We start from the raw sequence: 8,669 nt of genomic DNA on the forward strand, positions 1-8,669 counted from the left end.
TTATCAAGGGGATCGGTGTCAAGCATGGGGTCGGGCTTCCACCCTATCACTTCTACATTTTGTGAAGCCCAACTCGAGACAACAGCTCGGTCAGAATTCCGATTTCCAGATCCGAGCTATCGCGATAGCTGGGCAGGTGGATGCTGATTACATTTAATGCGAGTTGGAGGGCAGCAATTATTTCTGCGGCGAACTCTCATCAAACGGATCTCTCTCGCGCAGCCTGTGCGCGCCCAGTTCGGTAATGGAATCCGTCTGACATTTGCATCCACTCGGCAAAAAGGGAAGCCAGGAGATTCCGCAAATAAAGTGCTTACCTCCTGCGGAAACAGATGATGTCATCAAGCTTTCATCGCTTCATAACCGCATCCTGCGCCACAAGATGGTTTACGGACGGATTTATCGAGGATTCCGGGCCGAAACGAGCAAGCGCTGCCGGGAATCATCATCCAGCCTGGATCTTGTCTGCGCGGAATTCGTCTCACAATCGTCGCCGAAACTACCGGCCACTCGTTTTGAGTAAAACTCATCACGCGGCCAATCTCATTGTCTCCCACGTGTTATCGGATATGGAAAAAGCTCCTCACAGGAAGTTACCTGCTTGCCCCTCGAAGTCAATATTGACGCCAGATTCCACGTTCGTTCGACCGTTTTTTTTGTGCATTCACCTTAAATTCCCGCAGCGACTCGGGGAATCAGGTTGCACTGCGGGAGCTCTCGAATGTCCTTCAGGACTGAGATCGAGGACAGACGGCGACCTCTGAAGTCCCCATTAAAGGTCTTGTTATTCTTCGGCGCTTTCCTGGTAAATATTGACGTTCGTGAAAGTCATGTGATGTCAGCCGCTTTCTCTGGCCCCCTCTCCTCGGAATACGGTGGTTGAGGGTATTACATATAGGTAAAAATGAGGATGGATTGCTAGGCGTGCTCCTGTCGGATCACCGTCTGGGCTCTCGACGGCAGCCCTTGCTCGGTCCCTCCCGATCACCTGCTAGAATTTCAGGGAGATTCGATCCAATGGAATCTTAGATTCTCGGAAAGGTCCACGTTGAGAAAACTCGCAACGAGGTTGCCAGTTGTTTAGATGAGTATCCTTCTCACGGGCGACGAAGGTTCGCGCAAGGGATCGCAGAAAATGGGGAGAATCGGGAGAAATGAGGACCCCCAAAAGAGCGATTCTTCGAAAAACCGACGAAGTTCAAGAGATAAGTGATTGCTTTTTGCCTCGACATCTTTCATCAGTTGCGTAGCAGGATTCTTGCTTCTAGTCCCTTTCCGGAACTAGGAACATTCGTTGTCCAGGAGCGTCAACTTTCCGCCAAAAAAAATTGCAATGCCACCTCTCCGGAGCCGGAGAGCCTATACGAAGTGCCGACTGCGGCGGTCCTTCCTTTGTCGCCCCCTACCTCTTCCTTCCGCCTCGCGAACAACATCTAACAATGAATCGGCATCACAACGAGTGTAAGATACATCTGAAGATACAAACCCGGATCCATCTCCATTTGACTCTCTAGCTCGATAAAGAGGTTCTGCAGTATGGATAGACGAGATATCGAACATGGGGAATCAGGGAAAGACGAGTATCGAACATGCATGCACGGGAACGCGGATACAGTACTCGATATGCATCCTGACACCTATGTAATTCCCACCCTGCCCCATTATCATGGGCGTGCAGCATAGCTTCGCCGGCAGCTCCGCTTCTCAGTCAGGTCGATATACTCGAGCCCGCGTTCCTGAGGAGCGGAAACCTGCTAGATCGATGGAAAGGCATACATTCCACAGGGACGGCGAGGGAAGGCTGCGATTCAGTGCTTTCCGTCGGTGAGCCAACTTTTACACATGTCTAAATCGAGCACTTCACTCTGTAGATTTCTTCCTCGCTTCGTCCCTGCGTGTCACCGGCTCTCCCGAATCGCCCACTGCCTCGTCGCGACGAGCGTCATGTGAACTGCCCGCCAGATGAGCCATCAGAATTCGCTATTATAAGCGCCAAGCTGGCGACTTACAGCTTGTAGGCAGTTGCGAGGTCAGCCATAGGCTGATCGACCCCTCTTCTATCAGAGAAGCTTGATTTCTCCGTGACACTCACGGCGTGGTCGTCTCCCTGGGGGATAGTGATCAGGGAAACGCAATATGTACCGAAGAGGATCACGCTATTATCCCAAGTCATTAGGTGGAAGATCCACTCGAAAATTCGTAGCGGTGTGAGCCGCACCTGATCGGTCTATTCGTCAGAGCTTCCGTGCTCGGAATCTCGAAAAGAGGGCACAGAGATCTGAAATCCGCCCCGTACGGCTGTACGGTTGTACGCCGTTCTCTCCGTACGGTTGCGCATGGTCAAGGTACCGTATAAGTGTGCGTATGTTCTGTCGATGCGAAGTGCAGGGAGAATAATAATTGCTTGAGAGCGAAATCTGTCGATGGGAGAGTGGAGACAAGGATGCGGGTGACCTTCGCTGATGGTTCGAGCGCAATCGGTGGGTCATTTGTATCTTTTCAGCAAAGAGTTTTGGGCTGATGGGCCTCCCTTGGACAATGATAGAGTATGGGATGCGCGAATGGTTCAGCTTCCCGAACTCATAGAGCTTTCTGACAAAGCTCAGCTGTTCTGTACCTCGAGAAGCTGTGGTACAGCTGAAGCCGATTTCCTCACCTACGCATCCAGAAGATGCATCGCGGTTCGGCTACCAGCCGCTGCCATCTTTGACCGGGATAGCAGAATGTCCGCGAGCTGTTTTTAAGTTTTCTTTGCGAGGACTGTACCACGCATGAAATCAGTAACCCCCTAACCTTCTTCGAGTAATGTACTCCCCTTGGAGGGGATGAAGCGACGTTTCGCGGTCCCTCGAGGTGCGCTGCAAGCTTTGACAATGAATATTTCAGCTATAAGAGGTGCAGCGTTGGTTGCCGCGAAATCGGCATTTTTCTGTCAACGGCTTGAGCAACTGGTACAGCTGGGAGCGTTTCGTTCTTTTCTGACCATGCGAAATGAATGCACATCTGATTCGTTCCTTTGAGCGCGCACTACTCTGTGGCGCTTCTCAAGCATTTATTTTTCCCACAACTCGAACGCGTCTGCTACAGACCGCGGTCATATTTTAAAAGGTTTCTTTTGATCGTACGAAGAGCCGCATTAGATTATTTGACAGAGCGTGGCACAGGGTCGTTTCGTTGTAAATTCCTCCGAACAGAGTTCTTCTTGCTCCGCGGCATTGGATGCCGGGCCGGAAGAGCACTCTTTCGCCTCCGGCCCTGGCTTCGAGGCTTCATTGTTTTCGAGTAAGTTTCGGATTTATTTTTGTCGAGGTAGGTGTCCGAAATAAGTGTCCGAACTCAATACCTCCGACTCCAGCTCCGGATTAGGCAATCTGTGAGATCGAGGATTCAGAACGCTGCATCGCGGGGATTTCACCTGTTCAGCTCATTATACGTTTTCGGCATATATCAGCCAGAGCACCTACCAAATAGATACGATCGTTGTCACTGTCGGATTTGTGCAACACATGATACAGCACTAGCTAAATTATGTGATAATGATATTGTGCTCGTGCTGTATCTTTGTTATGCTGTAAACGATGAACGATGATGCGGTCCCAGTTTTGGAGTATAAGTCGTCAACAGAACAATGAAATGGGGCAGAAGACATGACGTAGAGGATCCAACGGCAAATCAACGGCTAAACTTATCCTGCGGCGCCCGATGGGAACGAAACTTGATCTTCTTAGACCGAAAGGATCGAGCAGCCACCGAGTCGAAAAAGATACAGAGAATAATTCGATCCGCAAAATCTACCGACCGGAAGAGAAGTGCAAACACCAAAACACAGGACGCAGCAATACACTCCACATGAGTGATCCGGTATACTTGAGAATTTAGAAGGGAAACGGAGTCTTTGGGTCATCAGTAGAGCGCGGAATCCCTTGGTAAATGCACCTTTGAAACGTCCCTGCCGAAAACGAAAGAATCGGAATTGCACATTGAATCGTTGGGTTCTCCGGCCCCTTTCTCGGGTCTGCGAATAATCACGAATCGATCAGTTTCCTTTGAAGATTCGGGTCGATAGGGGATGAAACCGTTGAGATGGAGAATCGGAGATAATTTTCGAATTCCAGAGAACACACATCCCGATAATGTGTCGGATCGAGAATGATGAGACCTGAATTCAAAATGGAGGCCTCTTTCCAAAACCTTGCTCCGATCAGTAAGTGGAGCGAGTAAGGCTCGGAAGTTCCAGCATTGTCCTGGGTCCAAGCCTAGATGTCCATCATCATCAGCCTCATGGGCTCATCCGTGCGTTATCGATCACTGCTCGGCTACATATTATAGCACTTCTGCATGATTTCTTCATAGTCTCTCCGCGCCGTTACCTAGTGAAGAGTTCTGGAACACACCGTTCCATTACTCCATCAGATGGTAGAGCAAATCGTTCCAGAAGAACGCCGTTGTCGCGTTCCGAGCTGTTCGGATATTTCGCTACTTTTCCGTTTTCACAGTACGGATTTGATGAGAAAGTCCTTTTTCCTGAGCGGAGCACCTCCGCGAATGTTTTTGAATTCCGAAACTCCCTCCATTGTGTGAGCCCGTTGAAACGATTACATAATCTCTTTGGCTGAAGCGGAGCTAGCAGAGATTTTGTTCCCGCTACGAATTACAAGAACGCCGGGCTCGTTGCTCGCCGCAGAACGCGACGACGCCCATCGGGGTCACCGTGAGAGTTTGAGCAGAGGCTCTTTCGATGCCCCAGCATTCGCTGCAAGGAGCGTATACATATAGGATTTTTTTCTGGGGCGGGGCCAGCAATGTTATTTGGGGGCAGAATCATGATGATGATGATGCCCATAGACCTCAATGTATGGAGGCGGTGTTTTAGGGGGAGGGGGGGAATCGCGGCTTTCCAGATCATCGAAATCGCGACGCTCCTCATCGGGCTACTGAAGATCTCCCTATCTGCCGAGTGGTCCGACACTCTGCATGTGTACCGCTCGAAGCTTACAAAACGGAGAGACGCATTTCGACAATCTTGGGGACAAATGTAGCTCATAGCCCCGCTGCCTGCACCCACGTTCGCCCCAAGGGTGCAACCGTGCAGATACATCCCTTCGGAGGATCGTCCATATCGGCTCCCTCGTCAGGATTGAGGTTTCCTGAAGACGAAACGCAAATATGCGCGCATGAGAGCGCGATGGATGTATACCGCGAAGTCGCGGCCATGGAGATGTCTGATATCGGCGTTGCATATCTCGATTGCCGTCTATTCAGCGCCGAAAGCAGTTCTTGCTTGTGTCGCGTAGGTACACTGCGTATCGAGTCGACATGTAGCAGTGGCGCCACAAGTCTTGACGACAGTTCTCCGCTGTACCTAACAGTCTGCGCGGAGCTATCAGCTTAGCGTCATGAATCGGAAACATGCACTCAGTAAAAAGAGAAAATCTCTGTCACAGAGATTGTGAGCTCCATTATTCCTAGGCAGTGCTTCGACCGGGAAGAGGAGCTGTATCGTGCGTTCTCTTCTATTTTCGTTGCAAGTGCTCGTGTGGGCTCATGGCCGGCTACGAATCCATTAGCTTCTGGTTCTACGATCAATCACTATTCCTGGGAGCGAGTTGCCTCACACCTGATTCATCACGTAGTATGTTCATCTAATCTCTCCGCTCGACGTCCACAAGCCCTCTATTTCCTTGTTGCGCTAACAGTCGATAGGGATTTTCGGATGTCGGAGGAGGCAGTCTTCGAGCGGCCATTCGCGCCATAGGTCACGCTCCGGCCATCGTCGTCCTCAGATTCGAGCATTCGTCATGGAGACGACCAATGAGAGTTTATTGTACACTACAAAGTGCGCATGCGATCGTCTCTGGAAGTCGTCGACAGCTCATGCGAGAGTAAAGTGACTCGATCGAACGTGGTCTCACCGATTACGACGACATTCTCCACGTCTGGAGCACCCTCTCAAGCTGGAGAAGGAAAGAAAAAGATTCCTTGCAGACGGGGAGAGTAAATCGGAGCAAATCGGCCTACCCCACCGTGAGGCCGACAAACGATACTTCTCCAAACTTATCGAGAGTGCTAGTGCGAAAAGCTCCCCGAGGATTGACCACAACATTCAGGGGTCACCGATCCGTCGAAGACGATTGTCCCCAATAACATCATGAACAACATCTCAGCTAGGAGGTTCTGTAGATACCTCAGAAACTCTTGAATCTCCTCGTAAATGAGAGTTCCTCCCCCTCCCCCAATTTCATGCAGAGGAAAGAGTTGATGAGTGAATGAGTGATTACCTGATTTTCCTGCTCGACTCAGCGATAGCTCTTCTCACGCATGACGTCTTCAATGTCCCAAGTTGTCTTCTGTTGGGGGCGACTCCGAACCAGTTCCGCTCCTTCTCTCCACTCATTAAGACGTCCTCGTTCCGAAAATATATCATGCATGTATGCTCACACGAGCATGAAGAATCAGGCTTCCGGAAGTCAAAGATATTTGTTACAGAAATTCTCATCCCGGAATAAGGAACTCGTGTTCTACCAAAGTTGAAATTCGCAGCTGACCTCATCGGATCCGGACGAAGTTTTCCTGTCTGATGATGACACTGTCTTCATCCGTCCCAGAATCGCAAACACTAGCTCCTTCCAAGTTCACCCGACGCTGTGGATGTTCGTAGCTGACGATGTTGTGGAACTGAAAATATTCATACGGTCTGTGGAAAGACTCCCGATGTCGACCGGATGCGGCACCGTCATTTAATATTTACAAGGACATACAAATGAAACCTGTACGGCAGGCTTCTGGAGACTCAAAGCAACCACTCCTCGTAATTTGCCTGTAAAGTGAAGTGGAGAAAGAGGGGGCAGGAACTTTCACAACGCAGCCGAGGACGAAATAAGATCCTCGAGAAAAACGAGCTTCGAGGCGCGCCCTGAATTGAAAATGAAGAGGAATGTCATATTGCCCTTTCATGAGCAGCTTGTTGACAGCATGGAATGCGTTTAGCTAAACTCATTCAAAAAGTTTCATGGACGGAATCGTCCAATGAATCGCTGACGGGTCGGGCCGTCGGGCCCAGGCAGACACACGAAATTTCGTCGTTCCGTCGGAAGGAAAGTGAAGCACGCAGTGGAAGCTCCCGCGAAACGAAAACATTCCGATTTTCAGGTAATTGCCGCATCGGAGCGGAAACCTGAATTCGACGGGCTGCGAGCAGGAAATGAGATTGTGTCGAGCACCGAGAACCAGCGACCTTATACCCTTCGATGGCTAAAGTGGAACGCGTGAGCTCTCTCCGATCCAATGCTTGACGCCTCGCTATCCGCGGTGAGAAGCCCGGGGGTTGGGAATTCATTGTTCGAAATCGACAGCGAGAGGCGTCCTTCCGAGGTAAGGAAGTCGGATGTAGACGGCAACGCGATCAGTCTGCACCCATTTCACTGGTTCGAGATGATGAGATCAGGAACCGAAAGAGGTTCTCACTTCACCGCCGCGGATATCCGTCAAAAATATTTCGGAACCGAACTTTCCCAGGCATGAGTCACTGGTACACGCCGCCCCTACCTAGTGATTGATGCTGCGATTCCGATAGCCGATGACGTTTCCGTGAGCGAAATCCACGGGAGGGACTGTGAGAGCTTGGACGAATCCCACGAGGTCATCTCTCTGTATGCTTTCTATCCAAGGATCGAAATCGAAGACTCGGAACTAGTATTCTTCCCCGAGACATCATCCTTCCTCAGAGGCGGCTCCCCTGACTCCCGCGATCTTCGTTGGTCGGGAGACAGGATCCCGTCGGTGCCGGCGTTCCGCTTCTTCATCAAATGCGATTCGACCGCGGGAGCCATTATATGTCTGACATTTTGTTAGCTTCCCGTGCCACAGACTCAAGATGTTTCCATCCAAATTACGGAGCTCGCAAACTTCCCTGATAGAAACTCTCCTCATCAAAGGAGAACACAACATGTTTGTCTTGCTAATTCAAACAGAGTTTTATTAGAATTATATACATACTCGCAGCGAATCTGACGAGAACGTCCGATTCTGTAACCATTCTCCAATAGTGTCTCCCGATCGTTTTCGGATAGCTCGAACATCACCGATGGACCCATTCCGGGATCCAACCTCAAACGCGTGCGGTCGCCAAGGAGTCTGAAGGTTCGCTTTCTGCTCGGAAATTTCTATCGGAGTCCAAGATCGAAAATGTTCGGCTACCCGTAACAAGCTTCTCGACTCCTGAGCACAGTGGGTAGCTTCCGCGCCGTTTCCTTTGGAAGCAGGTTTACGTATTGGTTTTAAAAAATATCAGCCTCGCTTTCTTCTATCATAGTTGTTCGGCTCGCTGTGCGCAATTGATCGATTCGATTTCCTAATCTTGGATCTGACCTTCAGCAATCCTCTCGGATCATACACTAAAAGTTGAACAGAGTTTTGCATCTCCTCAAATGCTCTGGGACGAACTGTTGCGGTATGTTCGTTCATATTGAAAGGCATTTCCGTCTGATCAAAGGCGGATTCACAAGTCTCGGAGCTATAAGTCGGGATCATTGACCCATGCGGAGCTTCAGTCCAGCGTTCCATATCGGATGCTCACTGAACAGTCACATAAAGAGATATTTACATTTTTTTTCAAATACATAATGCGATTCCATTCGTTCTTGGAATTCATGCCTAATATATCTTATGAA

The sequence above is a fragment of the Galendromus occidentalis genome, unplaced genomic scaffold, assembly GCF_000255335.2.
Source record: "Galendromus occidentalis unplaced genomic scaffold, Mocc_1.1 scf7180000077456, whole genome shotgun sequence".
NCBI lineage: Eukaryota > Metazoa > Arthropoda > Arachnida > Mesostigmata > Phytoseiidae > Galendromus > Galendromus occidentalis.